We start from the raw sequence: 24,798 nt of genomic DNA, 5'->3' as shown, positions 1-24,798 counted from the left end.
GTGGATGCAATCTGGAGGGGACAGAAGGAATATTTTGAAGGCAAAATGGGGAACTCAGTAGTGGACAGAGGGGGAACATCTTGGAGGCAACACTTGACAAACTCTCTGGGGTGGAGAACGAAGACATTGAGGGAAAAATGAGGTGGTGAGCAGTGGGCACGTAGGGAAGGTTGTGGGGGTAAATCTTGAGAAAAGCCCCGTGGTATTCAAGAAATTCTTGGAATCAGGACGGAGGAATTCAGCGGTGGAAAACCAGGGGAATTTTGCGGGGGTAAAACTTTAAAAGAGTTGGGAATGAGTGTTTTTAGGTGAAAAGGATGTCTTGTTGAAGTTGGGCATCTGGATTGTGGCATTTATGGATCAGAGGGTGTGTTTCCAGAAAGTAGAAGACAAAGAAGACTCCCAAAGCCTCGGTAGCTGTGTTAAGAAATCCCTGCCAGGGAAGAAAGGTACCTAAACCTCCTAGAAGTAGGGACTAATTAGCATGGGAAGGGAAAAACCCAGCCCAGTGGGAGAGAGCAGGCCGGGTAAGGGAAGAGAAGGATGCCCTTAAGAAGAAGCAGGGAAGGGGAATTTCTCGGTTTGCTAAAACGTATCAAAAAGTTTGGAATCTGGGTCTGTGTGGAGGCCGGGATTTTCTCGGCCATATCCAGAGCCCAGCACTAGGAATAAAGTAATTCCAGGCTTTACAACGCCAAAAATGCCATACCAGAGAGTTCTGTTGTCCCGAGGACTTGGGGGATATTTGGCAAAAATTTCTGGGGGCCCAGGCTGGACCGAGCTTTTCACACTCCCCAGATTCACGGGATCGGGGATTCCAGCGTGCCCTGCACGGGTTTTTCAGGGAAGTCCCAAATCCGTGTGAGCACGAAGCAGAATCCCCTGGGAGCTGAAGGCAACGGGATATTTCTTGGGAATTTTGAAGGATTAGGTGAGTCCTCAGTGTTAGGTTGGAATGAACGCAAATTGTCCGGGAGTTGCTGGTTTAGGGATGGCCAGGTCTGGATTTGGATTTGTGGGCACCAAGCGTTCCTTGTGTCAGCTCTAGGTCTGGGTTGGTGGGAATTGTCGGAGAAAAGAGAAGGGAATTGCAATGCAGAGCTCCATTCCTGGAGAAAGGATCAGGATGGGAGAGGAAAGGCTGTGGGGCTGCTGGGAGCTCCTGGAGACCAAAAGGATCTGAGGTCCGGAGGCAAAAGCTGTGGAACAAAGGCTGAAAAGGGTGCGGGGTGGGGCAGGAGGGGGAGGAGGGCACCGCGGGGGGTGGGGGGAAAGAGGGAAAGGATCCCTGCTCCAGGAATCCAGCAGGGGCCAGGAGAGGATCATTTTGCATCCACCGTTCTCAGTGGAATTCTAATAAGGAAGGTCCAAGGGAATGATTTGTTTGTTCTTAGGTTTGGAATGAAAGGTGCTCTTCCAGAGGGGAATATTCACCTGTTAAAATTCTGTTGGATCCAGGAAAAGAGGGAGGCAGCAGCTGGGGAATGAACGGGTGGATTTTTGGTGGATACAGACAAAGGCATGGGCAGGGGCACTTAGGTAAAATACACTTGATGGGCAGCACCAGGAAAAGCCTCAACTGCCCTTTTTTTCCAAGCTCTGACATTCCAGAGGAGTAAGCAGTGGTCAGCACATGGCTCTCTATAATTCCTTGGATGGCCAGTGCTTTGTTGGGAAGAGGTGACATTTGGAAAGGAACAAATCCGGGGATATAATTCCTGATAGTGAGGCCCAGGTTTTGATATCCTTCCAGCACCCGAACGCAACAGAGGGAATCCTGGAGGAGGAGGTGGAAAACGCTGTCGCTCCGTTGGTGGAATTCCTGGGAAATGGAAAGCAGCAGAAGCAGCAAGAACAGAGTTGGAAGCAGGCTCCAGCCAGGTAAGGCAGACACCAAATCCTTTGGAATTAGAACTGAGCAGGGGTGGGAAGAATTAATTCTTACATTCCCATGGATTCCTGAGCAGGATCCTGGCAGGGAAGACTGCAGGGATCGGCCTGGGGACTGTTCCCGGCTTGGGGCAGTGAGGCTTGGAATTGGCTGGAGGGAAGAAAGGGGGATCCTTTGAGCACAAGGATCAGCTGTGAAATGTGGAGATGGCATCAGACAATTCCTCGGGAGGGTTCGGTTCCTGGGCCAAATGGACCTCCTGCCTTGTGAAGGAGCTCAGAGATCTGGGAAGAGCCCAACCAACACAGGGAATGGACTGGCAGATAAAACTGCTGGGGAACGGTGGGGAAAAGCATCCGAACAGGGGGCCTCGTTTTGTACAGGAATGGTACAAAAAATATCCAAAGAGCAGGAATCCAATGGGATTTACATGTTCCTTGGAGACCACAATCCAGTGGGAAGTCTGAGAGATGGTAACAAAACCTCAAAAGGCAAATGAGCCTAATCTGCTCAAAGCCTCCAATGGCCACATTCCCTGGCATTGCTGAGGAATTCAGCCGAGCTCCAAGCAAAAGGTGAGCCCCTATGGAATCCTTTCTGGGAGACCATATCCAGCTGGGACTCTTCCTGGAGAAGGCCATGGGATATGGGTTATCCCAGGTCCAGAGAATATGTCATTTCCTGGGGAAAAACACTTGGATCACTGCATCACTTATTGTTTTAGGCTCACCAGTCACCCGGGCTATCCAAGTCCGTCCTCCCCAGCGGGGAGAGCGGGAGCATGTCCGGACATGGAGAATTTCTGGGAGAGCCCGGGAGAAGGAAGAAGGCTCCAGCTTCACAGATCTGTGTCATAACCCATCCTGTCGGCCGCTCCTGTTTAAACCTGGTGGATTGGGCCTCTTGGATTGAGCAGCGCTAATTGCTGGGAATGAAGCAGCCTTTGGTACTTCTTTTCCACAAAACCTCTCCATCCTGCCCTTCAATCCTGTTGCAAACATGGGAAAAACCTAAAACTCCGTTTTTCCCCCCCCTCTCCCCTTCACTTTGCCTCCTCTTTTCTTGCAGGCTTTGGGCTATCCAGGCTTGGATGTGGATTAGGCAGAGCACCCTGTAAGCTCAGCTCCAGGTGGGATTGCAGCGGTGTTGGAAGCACCAGGGATTCTCCCAAGGTTTGGTGTGAGGAGCTGCATCTTGGGAGGGGCTGGGATTTTGTGCACTTCTGGGGTTTTTTTTTCCTGTTTGCCTTTTGGGCTGGCTCAGAGAAAAAGCTGAAAACCGAAGAAGCTGAGGGGGGTTCCCAAATTCCTTTCCAGCCCTTCAGAGGAGGCACAAAGCCACGTGCAGCTGAGGAAAGGGATGTGAGGGGAATGGCAATAATGGAGCCTCGGGACTCTGCACTTCATTCTTTTCACGTGTTTGGAGGTGCAGGAAATGCCAAACCCCACAGGAATTCTGTGCCTGTAACATTGGGTGCAACTTCTTGAAACCCAAGTGCTCAGAGTGGGGTTTTCCCAAGGGTAAATCCCGATGTGACATGGCAAAGCTTCAGTGAGGATTTCCAGGCTTGACTGCACAGCTTTTGGGAAAGCTCAGGAGCCAAACAAGATCAGATTTCTATGGGATTTGGATCAAACGTGGCGTTTAAATGTGGGACAGCTCAGCTCCCCGGGTGAGAAAGTGCTTGGAGTAGCCAGGCGGAGCCGTTTTTGAGAATTCCAAGCATTGTGTCCTTACGCTCCTTAATACAACGTTTAAATAATTGATACAGAATGGAGACAGTATCAGGGGGATTTGTTAGAGTGGCAGGGATGCTTTTTCACCTGGCAGTGTGTCGGGATAGTCAAGACTCCTTATGTCAGAATTAATTGGTCTTCCTTCTTTTCCCTTTTGTTCTTTCTAGATTGTGGCTGAGTGGGGAGAATGTTTGGGGTAAAGAAACGAAATGCCCGAGGGAAGCTTCGTGTTGCCGTGGGGCTGCTTTAGGCAGAGACACTGGACATGAAATTCCAGGGATGTTCCCCTTGCTGGAGTGGGAAGCAGTGGAAGCAGTTTGCTGCCAAGTGCAAAGAGCATCCAGATGCAGAGAAGTCTTTAGAAAAGCACTCCGGATGTGCAAATGAGGGATGTGTCTTCCTGCATCTCCTGTTGTTTTTCTCTGTCAGGTTTTGGAGGGGTTTCTCTCTGTGATTTCCTGCGATCCAGGTGCGTCCCTTCTTTTGTCCAAATCCAGTGCCAGAGGATTGAACAGCTGATGAGTGGGGTCTGGGATGAAAACGGTTCTGCTAAAATGAGGGAAGCAATGCTGGAAGAGAAATGGGCATCTTTTTAATGCCTGGTATAAAAATGCTGGAAAAGGGCACTTTTTATTTGATATGGTGTTATTCTTCATGCTTTTTTTCCATGGATAAAATTTCATGGTGAGCAATCATAGGAGAAATAGGAAATGCAGGAGTCTTGGAGTCCACAGTGGGATTAACTTTGCTTTTCTGCACTCTTTCAAGACAGGAAAAACCACTGAAGTCGTCCCAAGAGCTTTGGTATTAGAGCAGCCAAAGCCAGCTAGGGCCCCCCTTGTCCTGCCCATGGTTTGGATAAGTGACAGGCTCCTCTTCTCTGTGTTGGGATGAACTGCCTAGGGAATGCCGTTTCCAGCAGCCTGGTGTGCTGGAAAAAGGGAGAAGGGAAGAGGGAATGTGGTGCCAGAGCTGCGTGCCATCGGGTTGTGTTTCCCTCTGCGGACAGAGAGTGTCTGGGCTGAGGTGAGATTGCTGGGAGTGCTTGGACGAGCTGTGCAGGAGACAGGGAGTTGGGGATTGCAGCTGGGGATTGGAACCACTGCCTTAGGTCTGCTTAGTCAGTGTCTGTGTGAAGTGGGATTTGCGCTGGAGAGGTGCTGTCGGGAACAAAGGACGGAGTAAATCCTCTCCGGGGATGCGCAGGGAGGGAGTGAGTTGCAGGGAAGGAGAGTATTTCTAAGCCGTGTCAATATTTCCCTGAAAGTGGGGCTGGAGCAGTGAGGGGGGTGCTTGGGTTTGGCCTGGGCCTGTCAGGAAGAGCCATAAACGAGCCAGCCCAGGCCCTGACGCCTGCATGGATGTTTGACACACTTCTACAGAAAGCCAAGGCAGTCATGAATGCAGAGGACAAATTGTAGGCGACTGCTTACGATCTGTGGGGAATTTCCTTTGGAATTACCAGTCAGAGAGTGCATGCAAGCAGAGCACATCTTTTGGCTTTTTCCGGTCTGTCATCTCCTGTCTGGCTATAGAGAGTTTTGTGCGCTGCCGTTCAGGAAGCAGCGTGTTTTCAGCTGGAAATTTGGGGTGGGTTTGTTTCCTCAGGGTCTGGGGTCTTTCCTGAGAGAATCACCCTCCCATAAATCCCCCGGGTTGTTCTGCACAGCTGCTTTGGCCCTGGGTCAGAGAGAGAGAAGGGAAATGACTTTTTAGGGCGTTGAAATTTCTCCAGGCAGGAGTGGGACGTGGTCTTGCCCCTCCCCAAAGCCGTGCAGGCGCATGGGAGTAGCTCAGTGCCGGCGCAGCTCTCTGAGCAATAACAACGCTTGGGAGGTTCGAGTGTTGATAACAACTCTCCTTTTCCCCTGGGAATGCGCCCGGGCCGCCGTGTAGCGGCCGCCGTGGGAGCGGTGCCTGCGGGCGGCGGGGTTTCCCGCGTGATTGACGGGGCCAGCGGCCAATAGGAAGGCGTGGCGGGCCGAGGGCTGGCCAATGGGGAGGCGTGGCGCGGCTGCCGCGGCCAGTTTGAGTGGGCAGGCGCGGTCGGCGGGGGACAGGCGGGCATGGACGGGCCCGGGCGGTGAGCGAGGAGCGGGAGAACGGGATGGGGAGCGGGGGAACGGCATAACGGGACGGGGAGCGGCATCGGGGCGGGCCCCGTCCCCCGGAGCTGTGCGGATGCCGCGGCCGTGGGGGTGGCAGAGCCTCCGCCCACCCCGGGCGCTTCCCACCCTCTGCGATCCCGGCCTGAGCCGGCCTCTTCCCTGCAGGGATTACGAGGCTCAGATCCGGAATTACCGAGGGCCCGAGCCGCTGGAGCCGTGGGACGGGGTGTTGCCCCGTCCCTGGCTCGGAGCTGACTCCGGAATGGTTTGCAGGTCCCTGCCGTGGGCAGGGGAATGCCTCCTGCTCCAAGAGAAGCAGAGCCGCTGGCCCGGGCTCCTGGAGGAGTGGGTGAAGGTGTTCGTGGGTGACAAGAGGTACAATGAACTGCTGCCAGGCAGCCCAGGATTGTTCCCAAACGTCATCCCCTGGCTCTGTAAGTTGGTAAGGTCTTGTTCTCCCCAAGCCCATATCCAGAGCCTCGCTCTGGGAATAAAGTAATTCCTGGCTTTCCAATACTAAAAACGCAGCACCAGAGCAGGGTTCTGTTAACCTGATCATTTGGGGGATAGTTGGCAAAAATTTATGGTGGGCCAGGTTGGACTTAAGCTTTTAACACTCCCTGGATTCACGGGATCGGGGATTCCAGCATGCACCACACAGGTTTTTTTCAGGGAAATCCCTTGATCCCCTAATCCGTATGAGTTCAAAGCAAAAACCCCAGGGAGTTGAAGGCAACAGGGTGTTTCTTGGGAATGTTGAAGTCTTCAGTGTGTCCTAATTGTTAGGTTTGAATTAATGCAGATGGTGCAGGATTGTGTGTTCAGACTTGCTGGTTTAGGCATGGCCAGGTCTGGATTTGCATTTGTGGGCACCGAGTGTTCCTTGTGTCAGCTTTAGGTCTGGATTGGTGGGAATTGTCGGAGAAAAGCGAAGGGAATTGAAATGCAGAGCTCTGTTCTTGGAGAAAGGATCAGGATGGGAGAAAAGAGGGTGTGGAACTGCTGGGAGCTCCTGGAGTGAGGGAAAGGATGCAAGAGTTGGAGACGAGCTGTGGAACAAAGCCTGAAAAGGGGGCAGGGCAGGGTGGTCACCGCGGGGGGGCGGGGGGGGGGGGGGGAAGAGGGAAAGAATCCCTGCTCCAGGAATCCAGCAGGGGCCAGGAGAGGATCATTTTGCATCCACCGTTCTCAGTGGAATTCAAATAAGGAAGGTCCAAGGGAATGATTTGTTTGTTCTTAGGTTTGGAATGAAAGGTGCTCTTCCAGAGGGGAATATTCACCTGTTAAAATTCTGTTGGATCCAGGAAAAGAGGGAGGACCAGCTGGGGAATGAACGGGTGGATTTTTGGTGGATACAGACAAAGGCATGGGCAGGGGCTCTTAGGTAAAATACACTTCATGGGCAGCACCCCCAGGAAAAGCTCCAGCTGCCCACTTTTCCAAGCTCTGACATTCCAGAGGAGTAAGCAGTGGTCAGCACATCGCTCTCTATATTCCTTGGATGGCCAGTGCTTTGTTGGGAAGAGGTGACATTTGGAAAGGAACAAATCCGGGGATATAATTCCTGATAGTGAGGCCCAGGTTTTGATATCCTTCCAGCACCCGAACGCAACAGAGGGAATCCTGGAGGAGGAGGTGGAAAACGCTGTCGCTCCGTTGGTGGAATTCCTGGGAAATGGAAAGCAGCAGAAGCAGCAAGAACAGAGTTGGAAGCAGGCTCCAGCCGGGTAAGGCAGCCACCAAATCCTTTGGAATTAGAACTGGGCAGGGGTGGGAAGAATTAATTCTTACATTCGTAGCCCATGGATTCCTGAGCAGGATCCCGGCAGGGAAGACTGCAGGGATCAGCCTGGGGACTGTTCCCAGCTGGGGGCAGCGAGGCTTGGAATTGGCTGGAGGGAAGAAAGGGGGATCCTTTGAGCACAAGGATGAGCTATGAAATGTGGAGATGGCATCAGACAATTCCTCGGGAGGGTTCGGTTCCTGGGCCAAATGGATCTCCTGCCTTGTGAAGGAGCTCAGAGATCTGGGAAGAGCCCAACCAGCGCAGGGAAAGGACTGGCAGATAAAACTGCTGGGGAACGGTGGGGAAAAGCATCCGAACAGGGGGCCTCGTTTTGTACAGGAATGGTACAAAAAATTGTCCGAAAGAGCAGGAATCCAATGGGATTTACATATTCCTTGGAGACCACATTCCAGTGGGAAGTCTGAGAGACAGTAACAAAACCTAAAAAGGCAAATGAGCCCAATCTGCCCAAAGCCTCCAATGGCAACATTCCCTGGCATTGCTGAGGAATTCAGCCGAGCTCCAAGCAAAAGGTGAGCCCCTATGGAATCCTTTCTGGGAGACCCTATCCAGCTGGGACTCTTCCTGGAGAAGGCCATGGGATATGGGTTATCCCAGGTCCAGAGAATATGTCATTTCCTTGTGAAAAACACTTGGATCACTGCATCACTTATTGTTTTAGGCTCACCAGTCACCCGGGCTATCCAAGTCCGTCCTCCCCAGCAGGGAGAGCGGGAGCGCGTCCGGACATGGAGAATTTCTGGGAGAGCCCGGGAGAAGAAAGAAGGCTCCAGCTTCACAGATCTGTGTCATAACCCATCCTGTCGGCCGCTCCTGTTTAAACCTGGTGGATTGGTCCTCTTGGATTCAACCTGAGCAGCGCTAATTGCTGGGAATGAAGCAGCCTTTGGTACTTCTTTTCCACGAAACCTCTCCATCCTGCCCTTCAATCCTGTTGCAAACACGGGAAAAACCTAAAACTCTGTTTTTTTCCCCCTCTCTCCTTTTCACTTTGCCTCCTCTTTTCTTGCAGGCTTTGGGCTATCCAGGCTTGGATGTGGATTAGGCAGAGCACCCTGTAAGCTCAGCTCCAGGTGGGATTGCAGCAGTGTTGGAAGCACCAGGGATTCTCCCAAGGTTTGGTGTGAGGAGCTGCATCTTGGGAGGGGCTGGGATTTTGTGCACTTCTGGCTGTCCAGGTACAGGGATGGGTTCCTGGGCGATCTAATGATATTATATAACGATCGTACAAGGAGATCTATATAAAAAATCTTCCACTGTCATCCTTCTCCCAGCCTCACTGTGTTTTCAGGATCCTAGGGGCAGAGTTTGGGTCTGGACAAGGCTCTCGGGCACAGGGTGGGATTCTTGGGGTGCAGGACCAGGATTTGGACTCGATGCTCCCTGCGGGTCCCTTCCAGCCCAGGGAATGCTGCGATCCTGTGCCCATGGAGGTGAAATAAAGGGGATCGGTGGGGTTTTTGCCCGCTGTGTTCACGGCCCCGCCGGCTCCGGGCGGGTTAAAGGCGCAGCTGCCCCGAGACAGCGGGACCGGCCGGGGCTGCTCGCTCCCGGTGCTGCCGCCTTGTGGGGAGAGCCCGGCACTGCAGCCCGGAACGGCGCTGGACACGGGATCGGCGTGGAACAGCAGCCCAGGGAATGCTGAGGCGTCCCAGGGAATGCTGAGGCGTCCCCTGCGGGGGCACTCGGCAGCAAATCCCTGATGTTGAGCGGAAAAAGGAAAGTTCTGGGTTAGTGGGAGGAGGTTTCTGGAATGGGGTTGGGACAGGTGCTGATCCACGCAAGGAATCACGGGGTGGTTTGGCTTGGAAGAGCCACCAAGATCATTTACACTCTGTTTGTTGTCCGATTCCACAGCAAAGAACATCCAGAACTGCCACCTCACCCTCACAGACAGCAGGAATGTCTTCCATAGTTGTTGTTTTGGAATGGGAATGGCTGTTGGGAGCTCTGGCAGGAGCAGGTAAGAACAGAAATGGGATCATTCTGGCTGCTGCTGGAGGTGGTTTTCTGCTTTCAGGCTGTTCTTCTGACTGATCCTTTCACAGCACTGTTCTAGGGCACATTTGAGGGTCATTCCAGGAATTTCAAACCAGATGAAAACTGGTGGGGAAAAAATGTGAACCCGATCCATTTCTGGTAATTCCAAGCTTCTCGCACAACACCGTTCCAGGGGAAAGCTGATGAAAGGGTGAAGATGCAGAGGAGCAAGTGCTGTAAACCCCCCTGGCACTCTGACAGAGCAGACCTTGCAGTACTCGCAGCAGATCTCTTGGAGAAAGTGTGGGATGGCAAGGTTTTCCAGGAAAGCAAAAGGAGGGCAGAGATGAGGGAATAGGCTTCCAGTTATTCCTTTAGCTGAAAGCCTGGGGGAATTGAGAGGGGCCACAAGAACTGTTTGTGTAGGAAAATGGGAGTTTGGGGGCTGAATCGGAGTTTCTCTCTGGGGCATTTTTGAGGGAAAAGCTGAGGTGCTGTTTAAGGGAGGGAATGCACATTTTTGGGGTGGAAAAGGTTTAATCAATATTGTAGAGGAAGTAAAATGTTGGGGGTAAAAGTGGATGCAAGCTGGAGGGGACAGAAGGAATATTTTGAAGGCAAAATGGGGAACTCAGTAGTGGACAGAGGGGGAACATTTTGGAGGCAACACTTGACAAACTCTCTGGGGTGGAGAACGAAGACATTGAGGGAAAAATGAGGTGGTGAGCAGTGGGCACGTAGGGAAGGTTGTGGGGGTAAATCTTGAGAAAAGCCCCGTGGTATTCAAGAAATTCTTGGAATCAGGACGGAGGAATTCAGCGGTGGAAAAGCAGGGGAATTTTGCGGGGGTAAAACTTTAAAAGATCTAAGAGTTGAGAGTGAGTGTTTTTAGGTGAAAAGGATGTCTTGTTGAAGTTGGGCATCTGGATTGTGGCATTTATGGATCAGAGGGTGTATTTCCAGAAAGTAGAAGATAAAGAAGACTCCCAAAGCCTCGGTAGCTGTGTTAAGAAATCCCTGCCAGGGAAGAAAGGTACCTAAACCTCCTAGAAGTAGGGACTAATTAGCATGGGAAGGGAAAAACCCAGCCCAGTGGGAGAGAGCAGGCCGGGTAAGGGAAGAGAAGGATGCCCTTAAGAAGAAGCAGGGAAGGGGAATTTCTCGGTTTGCTAAAACGTATCAAAAAGTTTGGAATCTGGGTCTGTGTGGAGGCCGGGATTTTCTCGGCCACATCCAGAGCCCAGCACTAGGAATAAAGTAATTCCAGGCTTTACAATGCCAAAAATGCAGTACCAGAGAGTTCTGTTGTCCCGAGGACTTGGGGGATATTTGGCAAAAATTTCTGGGGGCCCAGGCTGGACCGAGCTTTGCACACTCCCCGGATTCACGGGATCGGGGATTCCAGCGTGCCCTGCACGGGTTTTTCAGGGAAGTCCCAAATCCGTGTGAGCACGAAGCAGAATCCCCTGGGAGCTGAAGGCAACGGGATATTTCTTGGGAATTTTGAAGGATTAGGTGAGTCCTCAGTGTTAGGTTGGAATGAACGCAAATTGTCCGGGAGTTGCTGGTTTAGGGATGGCCAGGTCTGGATTTGGATTTGTGGGCACCAAGCGTTCCTTGTGTCAGCTTTAGGTCTGGGTTGGTGGGAATTGTCGGAGAAAAGAGAAGGGAATTGCAATGCAGAGCTCCATTCCTGGAGAAAGGATCAGGATGGGAGAGGAAAGGCTGTGGGGCTGCTGGGAGCTCCTGGAGACCAAAAGGATCTGAGGTCCGGAGGCAAAAGCTGTGGAAGAAAGGCTGAAAAGGGTGCGGGGTGGGGCGGGAGGGGGAGGAGGGCACTGCGGGGGGTGGGGGGAAAGAGGGAAAGGATCCCTGCTCCTGGAATCCAGCAGGGACCAGGAGAGGATCATTTTCCATCCACTGCTCTCAGTGGAATCCTAATAAGGAAGGTCGAAGGAAAGTGATTCATTTGTTTGTTCTTAGGTTTGGAATGAAAGGTGCTCTTCCAGAGGGGAATATTCACCTGTTAAAATTCTGTTGGATCCAGGAAAAGAGGGAGGCAGCAGCTGGGGAATGAACGGGTGGATTTTTGGTGGATACAGGCAAAGGCATGGGCAGGGGCACTTAGGTAAAATACACTTCATGGGCAGCACCAGGAAAAGCCTCAACTGCCCTTTTTTTCCAAGCTCTGACATTCCAGAGGAGTAAGCAGTGGTCAGCACATGGCTCTCTATAATTCCTTGGATGGCCAGTGCTTTGTTGGGAAGAGGTGACATTTGGAAAGCAACAAATCCGGGGATATAATTCCTGATAGTGAGGCCCTGGTTTTGATATCCTTCCAGCACCCGAACGCAACAGAGGGAATCCTGGAGGAGGAGGTGGAAAACGCTGTCGCTCCGTTGGTGGAATTCCTGGGAAATGGAAAGCAGCAGAAGCAGCAAGAACAGAGTTGGAAGCAGGCTCCAGCCGGGTAAGGCAGCCACCAAATCCTTTGGAATTAGAACTGGGCAGGGGTGGGAAGAATTAATTCTTACATTCGTAGCCCATGGATTCCTGAGCAGGATCCTGGCAGGGAAGACTGCAGGGATCGGCCTGGGGACTGTTCCCGGCTGGGGGCAGCGAGGCTTGGAATTGGCTGGAGGGAAGAAAGGGGGATCCTTTGAGCACAAGGATCAGCTGTGAAATGTGGAGATGGCATCAGACAATTCCTCGGGAGGGTTCGGTTCCTGGGCCAAATGGATCTCCTGCCTTGTGAAGGAGCTCAGAGATCTGGGAAGAGCCCAACGAGCGCAGGGAATGGACTGGCAGATAAAACTGCTGGGGAACGGTGGGGAAAAGCATCCGAACAGGGGGCCTCGTTTTGTACAGGAATGGTACAAAAAATTGTCCGAAAGAGCAGGAATCCAATGGGATTTACATGTTCCTTGGAGACCACATTCCAGTGGGAAGTCTGAGAGACGGTAACAAAACCTAAAAAGGCAAATGAGCCCAATCTGCCCAAAGCCTCCAATGGCAACATTCCCTGGCATTGCTGAGGAATTCAGCCGAGCTCCAAGCAAAAAGTGAGCCCCTATGGAATCCTTTCTGGGAGACCCTATCCAGCTGGGACTCTTCCTGGAGAAGGCCATGGGATATGGGTTATCCCAGGTCCAGAGAATATGTCATTTCCTTGTGAAAAACACTTGGATCACTGCATCACTTATTGTTTTAGGCTCACCAGTCACCCGGGCTATCCAAGTCCGTCCTCCCCAGCGGGGAGAGCGGGAGCGCATCCGGACATGGAGAATTTCTGGGAGAGCCCGGGAGAAGGAAGAAGGCTCCAGCTTCACAGATCTGTGTCATAACCCATCCTGTCGGCCGCTCCTGTTTAAACCTGGTGGATTGGTCCTCTTGGATTCAACCTGAGCAGCGCTAATTGCTGGGAATGAAGCAGCCTTTGGTACTTCTTTTCCACGAAACCTCTCCATCCTGGCCTTCAATCCTGTTGCAAACACGGGAAAAACCTAAAACTCTGTTTTTTTCCCCCTCTCTCCTTTTCACTTTGCCTCCTCTTTTCTTGCAGGCTTTGGGCTATCCAGGCTTGGATGTGGATTAGGCAGAGCACCCTGTAAGCTCAGCTCCAGGTGGGATTGCAGCAGTGTTGGAAGCACCAGGGATTCTCCCAAGGTTTGGTGTGAGGAGCTGCATCTTGGGAGGGGCTGGGATTTTGTGCACTTCTGGCTGTCCAGGTACAGGGATGGGTTCCTGGGCGATCTAATGATATTATATAACGATCGTACAAGGAGATCTATATAAAAAATCTTCCATTGTCATCCTTCTCCCAGTCCCACTGTGTTTTCAGGATCTTGGGGGCAGAGTTTGGGTCTGGACAAGGCTCTCGGGCACAGGGTGGGATTCTTGGGGTGCAGGACCAGGATTTGGACTCGATGCTCCCTGCGGGTCCCTTCCAGCCCAGGGAATGCTGCGATCCTGTGCCCATGGAGGTGAAATAAAGGGGATCGGTGGGGTTTTTGCCCGCTGTGTTCACGGCCCCGCCGGCTCCGGGCGGGTTAAAGGCGCAGCTGCCCCGAGACAGCGGGACCGGCCGGGGCTGCTCGCTCCCGGTGCTGCCGCCTTGTGGGGAGAGCCCGGCACTGCAGCCCGGAACGGCGCTGGACACGGGATCGGCGTGGAACAGCAGCCCAGGGAATGCTGAGGTGCCCCAGGGAATGCTGAGGCGTCCCAGGGAATGCTGAGGCGTCCCAGGGAATGCTGAAGCGTCCCCTGCCCGGGGCACTCGGCAGCAAATCCCTGATGTTGAGCGGAAAAAGGAAAGTTCTGGGTTAGTGGGAGGAGGTTTCTGGAATGGAGTTGGGACAGGTGCTGATCCACGCAAGGAATCACGGGGTGGTTTGGCTTGGAAGAGCCACCAAGATCCTTTACGCTCTGTTTGTTGTCCGATTCCACAGCAAAGAACATCCAGAACTGGCACCTCACCCTCACGGACAGCAGGAATGTCTTGCATGGCTCTTGTTTTGGAATGGGAAGGGCCGTTGGGAGCTCTGGCAGGAGCAGGTAAGAACAGAAATGGGATCATTCCGGCTGCTGCTGGAGGTGGTTTTCTGCTTTCAGGCTGTTCTTCTGACTGATCCTTTCACAGCACTGTTCTAGGGCACATTTGAGGGTAATTCCAGGAATTTCAAACCAGATGAAAACTGGTGGGGAAAAAATGTGAACCTGATCCATTTCTGGTAATTCCAAGCTTCTCCCACAACACCGTTCCAGGGGAAAGCTGATGAAAGGGTGAAGATGCAGAGGAACAAGTGCTGTAAACCCCCCAGGCTCTCTGACAGAGCAGACCTTGCAGTACTCGCAGCAGATCTCTTGGAGAAAGTGTGGGATGGCAAGGTTTTCCAGGAAAGCAAAAGGAGGGCAGAGATGAGGGAATAGGCTTCCAGTTATTCCTTTAGCTGAAAGCCTGGGGGAATTGAGAGGGGCCACAAGAACTGTTTGTGTAGGAAAATGGGAGTTTGGGGGCTGAATCGGAGTTTCTCTCTGGGGCATTTTTGAGGGAAAAGCTGAGGTGCTGTTTAAGGGAGGGAATGCACATTTTTGGGGTGGAAAAGGTTTAATCAATATTGTAGAGGAAGTAAAATGTTGGGGGTAAAAGTGGATGCAATCTGGAGGGGACAGAAGGAATATTTTGAAGGCAAAATGGGGAACTCAGTAGTGGACAGAGGGGGAACATCTTGGAGGCAACACTTGACAAACTCTCTGGGGTGGAGAACGAAGACATTGAGGGAAAAATGAGGTGGTGAGCAGTGGGCACGTAGGGAAGGTTGTGGGAGTAAATCTTGAGAAAAGCCCCGTGGTATTCAAGAAATTCTTGGAATCAGGACGGAGGAATTCAGCGGTGGAAAACCAGGGGAATTTTGCAGGGGTAAAACTTTAAAAGATCTAAGAGTTGAGAGTGAGTGTTTTTAGGTGAAAAGGATGTCTTGGTGAAGTTGGGCATCTGGATTGTGGCATTTATGGATCAGAGGGTGTGTTTCCAGAAAGTAGAAGATAAAGAAGACTCCCAAAGCCTCGGTAGCTGTGTTAAGAAATCCCTGCCGGGGAAGAAAGGTACCTAAACCTCCTAGAAGTAGGGACTAATTAGCATGGGAAGGGAAAAACCCAGCCCAGTGGGAGAGAGCAGGCCGGGTAAGGGAAGAGAAGGATGCCCTTAAGAAGAAGCAGGGAAGGGGAATTTCTCGGTTTGCTAAAACGTTTCAAAAAGTTTGGAATCTGGGTCTGTGCGGAGGCCGGGATTTTCTCGGCCGTATGCAGAGCCCAGCACTAGGAATAAAGTAATTCCAGGCTTTACAATGCCAAAAATGCAGTACCAGAGAGTTCTGTTGTCCCGAGGACTTGGGGGATATTTGGCAAAAATTTCTGGGGGCCCAGGCTGGACCGAGCTTTTCACACTCCCCGGATTCACGGGATCGGGGATTCCAGCGTGCCCTGCACGGGTTTTTCAGGGAAGTCCCAAATCCGTGTGAGCACAAAGCAGAATCCCTGGGGAGCTGAAGGCAACAGGATATTTCTTGGGAATTTTGAAGGATTAGGTGAGTCCTCAGTGTTAGGTTGGAATGAACGCAAATTGTCCGGGAGTTGCTGGTTTAGGGATGGCCAGGTCTGGATTTGTGGGCACCGAGCGTTCCTTGTGTCAGCTTTAGGTCTGGGTTGGTGGGAATTGTCGGAGAAAAGAGAAGGGAATTGAAATGCAGAGCTCCATTCCTGGAGAAAGGATCAGGATGGGAGAGGAAAGGCTGTGGAGCTGCTGGGAGCTCCTGGAGACCAAAAGGATCTGAGGTCCGGAGGCAAAAGCTGTGGAACAAAGCCTGAAAAGGGTGTGGGGTGGGGCGGGAGGGGGAGGAGGGCACCGCGGGGGGTAGGGGGAAAGAGGGCAAGGATCCCTGCTCCTGGAATCCAGCAGGGACCAGGAGAGGATCATTTTCCATCCACTGCTTGTTCACTGCCTCTCACAGCTTGTACAGTAGTTGTAATCCCAGTGGTGCAGGGATGCACTGGAATTCCTGAGTTAATGTTAAGTCTTGCCAGATGATTTTTCTAGATAATGTTAAATTCCAGTGAATCTGTACCAAAAAACCGGAAGCCTTGAAGCACAGGAAGCTGTGCTGCAAGGCCTGATGGCGTTGGTGTGCTTCTGGCTGTACCTGTTCAGGTGTTCCCCTGCTGTGCTGTCTGTCAGAGCCATGGGGATGGGCAGATCCAAAGAGCAGGAGTTAAACCCCACGGAGGCATTTTGGAGCAGGCGGGTGGGACCAAGGCAGAGCTGCTCAAGAATTGCAGGTAGAAACTGAAGCCCTCACAGGGAGAGCTGTGTAATCATCACAATCCTCTGCTTTTCTTATGACAGAACCTGTTCTTGGTCATTCCTGCAGTTTGCAGGGAGTAAAAATGCCCTTGGGGATTCCCTACTGGGACCAGCAATCCATATTTTGAGGGGAGTCCTTGAAACAGACCTGTGAGAAATGAGGATGCTGCAGCCAGAACAATGGGAATGGCGAGTCTGTCGCTGTTATCCCCAGAGAACAGCGAATCACGACATCGGTCCAGGTTAAAAGATATGGCCAAAGCAGAGTTAAGACCTCATTTAATGAATTTCTCCTCTTTTATAGTGTAGTTCACAATTAAGAAATTACATGATTGGCTTATTCACTCACCACCTCTCAAGGTGATAGGCCGAGCAGTAAGAGACCCATTTCCAAATATTATTCTCACAAGACTGAAAACAATTCTAGTGTTCTGACAACAATAGCAGGTGTAGAAATAGTTTACATTCTTACAAACTGTTACCACCCATCCAGTTCTCATGAGAACGAAAGCTCTCACAGAGAAGTTGTGAGAAGCTGGATTTCTCTGTTTCTCTGCTAAAGGATGAGAAAGGATAAACTTCACAAACTACAGAGCTGAAAAATTTCTCTGCTCCTGCCTTTTAGCATCCACAGAGAGTCCATAGTGAATGTTGTCTGGTGAGTCTCTCAATATCTCTGATCTAATGCTGTGCTGTCAGCAAGTGACCTCATTCTGATTTGAATGGTCCCAGTGTGCTGAAAGTACACACTGAAGTACAAAATGCCTGTGGGAAGGTTCATGCTCCCAAGGGATTGGTCTAGGGATGTGCAGCTTCTGAACTGCACAAATAATTCAGATTGCTGCAGCTGCCTGCTGGGCCATGGTTCTGGGCCAGGAGTATCAGGAAGGTGGCATCTTTGCTGCCAGGTCAACAGTTATTTTCTTTGGAGCTATCAAGACAAAAACAAAATGGTGATCATGCCCCACTTGCAAACCACAGAGCATGATCAGTGCCGTAACTGTATTTTTTTTTCCTGCTCTCTGCAACTCTCTCAAGGATGCCCTGAAGTGCTCTGGCTCATGGCAATATAATCTGTGTGTAACAGCTTCCCTGTGCCTGTCTGTGCAGCTGGGTCAGTCACAGGCTGTCCCATAGAATCCCTGAGGCTGGAAAACCCATTGAGCCCATCAGGTCCAACTGCTGCCCCAGCACTGCCAGGGCCACTCCTTACCCCTGTCCCCAACTGCCACATCAAGAACCACCCACTGACAAAAATTGGGGTGAGGGCTGCAGGCACAGACAGCGCCATTGCTCACTGGCAGGGGGTCTGGGGGTTCCCAGAGGGCGTCCAAAACCCCTGGCCTTCCCAGGCAGGATGGCTGGTGTGGAGAACACAAGGTGCAGGTGGGAGCATCCCAAAGCCAGACTCGGGATCATTTCCCTGAAGTTCAAGGAACCCGTGTTCAGAGCACCTTTAACTCCACTTTGCTTGGGACCTTTTTGTAGGTGTAGGTTTTTATGCACTTGGAAACAGATCTTGGGATCTGCCAGTGAATTCAGTGAATTGTCTCAGCCAGAGGCCTTTTGGCTGACCTAAAAAGTAGATTTTGAACCCTTGAGCCACAGGGTTTGTAGTGTTTTTCAACAGCAGAGCAAGACTCAATGGGTTATCCTGTTCAGCTGACCCCACGAGGGCTGGGTCAGCTGTGACAGCCCTTGCTGTCATGCGTTTTCCTCCCTCAGCAAAAGAGAAACCACTTGGCTTTACTCTGCAGGGTTCACTGAGGCTGTGAACTGTAATCCAGAGCATCTTTAGGCTCCCAGTGCTTGGGACTGTGGTCTTTGGTGTGCGAAACACACCCCAATCTGTCTAACTCAGGTTTGGATGCACATTTCCAGTTACTCAGACTGGGAAGAGGCCAAGAGGGTGGTGGGAAGGGCTTTCTCCTGGGCCTGAACACCCTCAAGGCAGGGACGATTTTTAAATGTTTGTTGTCTTTTGTTTCCCAGCCCAGGGCTAAACTGGTGTTCCCTGAATTGGATGCGCAGCTAGGGCATCCAAAGGATCGTGGCAAGCGCAGCACTGAAAATGTCAGGATGAAACAGTTCTCAAGAAACTCAACTTTCTAAAACATTTGGCAAGATAAAACCATACAGGAATGACCTTGAAAGAAAAGCCCCTGTCAAGAAAAGCAGCAGGAGAACAGCTGTGAACACAAACACTAAGGAATTGCTGCTGGCTCTCGGTCCCGGTGTCCTGTTTTTTTCTGGCAGGTTTTGTACTGAATTGAAAGGCAGTGTTCTTGCCTCTGCGAGGCACCTGCATCCTACCTGTGGAAGGAGAAAGTGTGGAGCGGTAAGTGGGAGGAAGGACCATTTTTAGATCTACCCTTGGATTCCAGTTCCTCGTGGAGGGTCTGTGCTGCCTGAAGTACAAACGAAGTAAATCCTGGAGTACCTGTTCGTTTGCCTGCTGAGCTTGGAAGAGACACACTGGACATGAAATTCCAGGGAAGCTGCACTTGCAGTAGTGTCTGGAGCAAGAAGCAGTGGAAGCTGTTTGCTGTCTGCTTGTTCCCCACCTTCACCTCAGTTTTCTGGGGCCCCAGGTAATCATACATCACCTTTGCTTTTTCCAAAGTCTTTGCTGAAGTGTTTCTAAATGCGGCAGTGAGATTTTCCATAGCTGGAATTTATTTCTGTTTTGGGAAGTCTGTCTCATTGTACAGTCTGTGATTTAACAGTTCCCATGAGAGGATAATCACTGTCAAAGAAGGCAAATGAAGCCGAGAGCCTGGACTTAGGATGCCACAGGCCCCTGCCAAGCACAGGTTACAAAATAGCAACCGCCCAGGTTACAAAAATACTAAACTAAAAGCCCATGTTACAAAATACAAAAAAAACCAGCCCACAAAAATACCAAAAAAACAGCCTACAAAAATACAAAAAAAAAAAAAAATCAGATTCCGAAATACCAGAATAACCTAGTTCCAAAATAATAGAAAACCAAGGTAAAAAATATCAGAAAACTAGGTTTCAAAATCCCAGAAAACCAAGTTTTGAAATACCAAAGTTATCCAGTTCCAAAATACCAAGTCCAGAAATACCAAAGTAATTCGGTTCCAAAACAGTAGAATACCAAGTCCTAAATTGCCAAAGTAATCCAGTTCTGCAATACCAGAAAACCAAGTTTCAGAATAGCAAAGTAACCTACTTTCAAAACACCAGAATACCAAGTTCCAAAATACCAAAATAATTCCCTTTCAAAATACCAGAATATTAAGTTCCAAAATACCAAAATAATTCCCTTTCAAAATACCAGAATATTAAGTTCCAAAATATCAACATGTCCCCATTTCAAAATATCAAATTCCAAAATACCAATTTTCAGATGCCCTATATGGGCAGGATTCCCAAACGCAAAGAATGCATTATTGTCAAAATGGGATCTGTGCTATCAAAATGGTTATTTTCTGTTCTGAAAAGCTTTCGCCCAATGACCATCAATACTTGTATTTATTTTGCTCATTTAGCCAGATGTAATAAGAATTTTACTTTAAAAGCCAACACTTGTAGCAATTTTCTGCTTAGTTCTTGTCTGTGAGAACCGGCATTTGGGCAGGAGAGCTGCGGTCAGGAGCAAAGGATGGAGTAATCTGCTCCCTGGACGGACAGGGAAAGACTGAGTAGCAGGCAAAGGGAGTATTTATAAACTATATCAATATTTCACAGAAATTCGGGGTAGACCAGCGATGGGGAGCTCGGGTTCTGTCGGGGCCTGTCAGGATGAGCCATAAAAACCCCGGCCAAACCCTCGTCCCCTCAAGGGATGTGTCAAACACTTCACAGAAACACAATTCAGTAATGATTGCAGAGGAAAAATTACCTGTAATCGCTTATGATCTGAGGGAAATTTCCTCAGTAATTACAAAGCTAGGACATAGGGAGTTTTGGAGGCAGAATCCCAATTTTGGCCACAGGCACCTGGCTGAGAAGGCCGGTTCTCTTCCATAGAAAGGAAAGCCCGGCACCCCAGTGTTTCAGGGACAGACAATGGCCCATGAATGGGAGGGAACAACCAGCAGGACCTTTCTCCACCTCACCCCCTGCTCCAAGGCACAGCAGGTCCAGGCATGACCAGCTGCCTTCAGAGGGTTGCCCGGGCACACCTGCACAGGGAGCTACTAGTTCAGAGGGGCTGATGAAGGTATCCCAAGTGTCCCTCCAGGAACAACAGTTGGAGCATCCTAGCAGGAGCTAGGGAGCAGCCAGATGCACCTGGGCACCTGAGCATGCCGGGCGCCACAGGGAAACTTTCAACTTTCCCCTTTTATCTTGTCAGTCCCTCCCCAGAGGCCCCAGAAAAAAGAGGTATTATTAGGAGAAAAGGGGCTTAAATTGAGGGAAAAGACTTCCTTTTCCATAATTGTCTCTATCAAAATTGAGGGGGAATCCCATTCCCCTGCAATTTTAATAGTATCATTTGAAGGAAACCCCACCCCTTCTATGCTGTTAGGGGTATCAATTGACAGCAAATCCCCATTTCCCATTATTTTCTAGTTTAAATGGAAAGGGAAAACCTTGACTGTGCTATTTTATGGGTTTGAGTTAAGGGTAACTCCTGCATTTTCATCATCCAAATGTGTAAATGGAGGGGGAAGCCCAGTTGTCCCCCCTTTTTAAGGTTTTGAGCTGAGGGAAAGATTACTCTTTCTGTATCATTTGTGAGATTTAAAGTGAGGAAACCCCCTCTTTTCCAAATATTTTAGGGGATTAAATTAAAGGGGAGAAGCCATTTATTTGCCATCATATTAGCTTAAGTGGAAGTAAACACCCCATCTCCTCATTTTAGGGGTTCAGTTAAAGGAAGTGCTCCCTTTTTCAGCATTTTAAGGGTTTAAATCTGCATTTCAGGGCACTTCTACCCATGCCCCGGTACCAAATATCTCCTATGGGAGTAAGCCCAGCACATATGTAACCCTAACAGCACCCAGGAGTCTATTAGTTTTGTTATTTTTATTTATAATGTATCTAGCCCTAATTAGAGGTCCCAATGAGAGCTTCACCATTCATATAATTACTACTCTTTTCCACCCTACTTAGTCACATGTGAAGTATTACGTGCTAATCACTAAGGAACAACTGTGCAAATTAACAGCTAGTTATCCCACTTAGCTATCTACACTGCCAAAATACAAAGTTTTATTTGTTACCTGGTCTCTGCTCTTTTACTTGATGTAGCTGTAGTAAAAAAGAAGGTATCATCAATTCCCTGAAGAGCTTTTTTTCTCTCTCCAGCCCTTTACTCACTTTGAATTTAAATCAGAGGAGCCAAGCAGCTATAGCTCCTTTGACAGCTTTTATACCTTGTGGTAATTACCTCCTCCCTTTTCTGGGGCATGATGGGAATGAGAGGCGGACCCAGCCAGGGGTATATTAACCCCAGCCTTTGCCAAAGGGCTTCATTTCCTCCCTGGGATTGACTGGGATGGGAGATGTCCTCTCATTTCAATGAAGGGGGCCTTTCAGCTTATATCAGTTTTTTTTCCCCTCAGTAGATGCTTTTGGTCTCTAAAGCAACAGAGGTTTTGAAGACATTGGGAAGAAGATGGTGTTGAACACAGGGAGTATTTAGGCTTGTAATTTTGGCCTGAGTGTTCAGGGGTGGTAAGGTGCTTTTCTAAATTCAGGGTTTTCTCTTGTTTTTTTTTTTTTCTTTAGGAGCTTTGTAACTTCCAGGTTGTATTGAGTATGAAGCTTCAAATTTTTTTAGTGCATTCATTGCATCATAAAAGGGACCTTGCTCATATCAAAGATGATACCCAAAATTGTGGCTTCCAATAGGTAAGTTATGGATTGCAGCTGGGAGAGTGTGAGCAGGGTAGCTGGTTTAGGAAGTGCCAGAAGGGGTTTTGAAGGCTATAGGGTGGGAAAAGGTGTCTATTTAGGGCTACCTAAGGCTTTTTCCCAAGCACAGCAGATGCATTTATGCATCTTAAAGCACACAAAGGCATCCACCGTACTCACAGAAATACCCTATAACTTTGCCCCTCGCTGTCTTACGTGTCTATTGAAATAATGGCCCCAGCTTTTGATTCTGGGTGAAGCCAGAGACCCGAGGACCTGGATGTGCTTAGGAGGTGGTGAGTAGCCAAATTGTGGGCATTTGGCCTATATGCCACTAGATTTGTGCATTGATGTTGTGTTTTTTTTTTTTTTATTGTAGGTGACTTTGAGGCTAACCTGGCTATTATGGGGCCTTCTGAGACAACTGAGGAGGACTCATTTCACATCCAATGTGGATTCATATTGCCGGTCATCCGAAAGATAAGTCAGGGGCTATGACCTGGAGATGGGATGGCAGCAGGGTAGTGAGTTGGAAATTCCTGGGAAAACCTTAATAATTAGTGTAGGGGTAAGGGATGCTCTCTAAGGGGCCTCTTAGGACAGCTAAAGGGAGAGGCTCCACATTTGATTGCAACTGTAGGGTATGCAGTGCAGAGCAGTTCCAGTCTGTGTTGTGTTGTCTGGTGTGTTGTGTTGTCTAGCATGTCTTCAGGATCCCTTGGATCAGATATGTCTGCCTTTTATCCTCAAGGACCTTATGGCAAGTGTCAGCCATCATCTCTAGGTTCTCAAACATTTGTACTTCTCGGCATGTCACCGATATCATTTGTTCTCTTACCGACGGGCTCAGCCATGTCTCGGAATCGCATCTCAGAAGTGTTGAGTCAGATGTCTTTTGAGGCCTCATTCCTGGCTGTATTGCCATACATCCTTTCCAGCTGTGAGTTGTAATGTCCTGGGGCTTATAACATTGTAAGGATACAGGGAGCATTCTGAACATAGCATTGTTTTGCAGCTGTCTTGATCATCGTGACTGACAGTTCTTATAATAGGTCACTCTATTACAGTCTTTTCTTCCGCTCCTTAGAGCTGCTTCCGTCTACTGTCGCTACACCATCGGTCATCTCTTTTGGCGTCATCTCGGTCCTCACCGTCATTCTTCTCTCAGAGAGCTTTTTTTATCATCCTTGCGTCCCACTGTTTGTAGCATAATGTGTTGTTTGAGTTTGTGTTTAGCCTGGAACTGCTCTGCCCTGTGGAATAGACTGGGGGGTAGGTGGAATAGAAAGAAGGCTTTACGGGTAACCTTTACCTTTGCATAACCACCTGAGCCACACCTCAGATGGAGCAACCACGGCCGGTCGGTGCGGGGTTCGGCGGGAGTGGTATGGTGGCATCTTGCAGTTTTCTAGTCCCAAGTTATCATGCAGCCCTTTAACTTTTGTCATCACTTCCTTTCAGATGCAGATGCATTAAATCGGTGGCAGAGTGCCCCATACCGGGTGAGAGGGCTTGCACAGGAAGGTCAGTCGCCATTTGTCTTTGCAGGGCAAGTGTAAATGGTGACTGTGTTCTAGCATTGTTCTTTGTCTTTATTTTTAGGAGGGAAAGCTAGATCTCAGCAGTCAAGGTCAAGTGAGCAAGGTAAGCAGTGACCGGTGGAAAGAAAAAGTTGTTATTCCTTGGGTGTCAAGTTCTGGTACAGCTCTAAGCATCCACTGTCATTTGTGTGTTTTAGAGGGTCCACTTGTATTATGCTGAGCCCCCTCACCAACTGGCCGATGTACCCGGCTCGCTGCCCTCATGAGCCCTCCCAAAGCATTATGGGACTCTGCGATGAAGCCTTTACCTTTTCCATTCAAAGATACCGTCCGGGCAGACTTTGGCAACAGCCGAGAAGTTGGGGCGAGTTGGGGAGGGAGGGGGGAGGAGCGAGGGTCTGCTCAAGTCTCAGCAATGCTGCATCACCTTGTCTCCTCTTAACCCTACGATGACGGTGCCATCCTTGGAGCGCAGCCAAAGTGTGTGGCCCCAGGACCCCGGGCTTCTTAGGAGATGGTGAGTAGTGGAATTGTTGGGTTTTGGCTAACATGCCACTAAGTTGAAGCCTCGATATTTGGTTTTCTTTATTGTAGCTGACTAAGAGACAACAGGCTGGCAATGGTAGGAGCTTCCTGGATGGCAAGGTGGCCCTCTTTTGCACCCAAAGAGGATTCACATCCCTGGATGTCTGAGAGATAAGTCAATGGGATGGAAGCGGGGTGTTGGGTAGGGGGTTGCTGGGAGCGATTTTTAAGTCAGCTTTGGAGACGGGGCTACCCACAAAGGGGCCCCTTAGGCCACATAAAGGGAAAGTCTCACTTTTGATCACAGTGCTGAGGTGTGCAGGGCAGAGCAGTCCCAGTGCATGTTGTGTCACTTCTCTATTGTGTGTTCTGTGTCTTTTGGGCATCTTGTCTCATGTCTTTTGCTTTAGCCCTTTGATGTGCTTGTGGTCATTCTTCTTGCCGAGAGTTTTCTCTTCTCGTTGTGTCCCCTCCTTTTTCATCTGCTGCATGCAAATCCTGCATGGGATTTGGCCCGGAGCT

General features: G+C 50.0%; 2 long non-coding RNA genes across 2 annotated transcripts; one reads left to right on the top strand and one right to left on the bottom strand.

Annotated features, from left to right (window-relative positions):
* Positions 1 to 16,642: 16,642 nt before the first annotated feature.
* On the bottom strand, positions 16,643 to 21,679 carry LOC138103357 (uncharacterized). The gene is made up of 3 exons (XR_011147708.1): positions 21,577 to 21,679; positions 18,822 to 19,127; positions 16,643 to 18,694 (listed from the first exon to the last, which is right to left on the bottom strand). It is a non-coding gene; the product is annotated as an uncharacterized lncRNA (long non-coding RNA).
* A 411-nt stretch (positions 21,680 to 22,090) lies between these two features.
* Positions 22,091 to 24,071, top strand: LOC138103627 (uncharacterized). The gene is made up of 4 exons (XR_011147779.1): positions 22,091 to 22,207; positions 23,672 to 23,734; positions 23,813 to 23,854; positions 23,949 to 24,071. It is a non-coding gene; the product is annotated as an uncharacterized lncRNA (long non-coding RNA).
* Positions 24,072 to 24,798: the final 727 nt, after the last annotated feature.

This window comes from Aphelocoma coerulescens (genome assembly GCF_041296385.1).
Source record: "Aphelocoma coerulescens isolate FSJ_1873_10779 chromosome Z unlocalized genomic scaffold, UR_Acoe_1.0 ChrZ, whole genome shotgun sequence".
Lineage (NCBI taxonomy): Eukaryota > Metazoa > Chordata > Aves > Passeriformes > Corvidae > Aphelocoma > Aphelocoma coerulescens.
The sequence above is the reverse complement of the archived record's forward strand: the minus strand, read 5'-3'. Positions and strand labels throughout refer to the sequence as shown.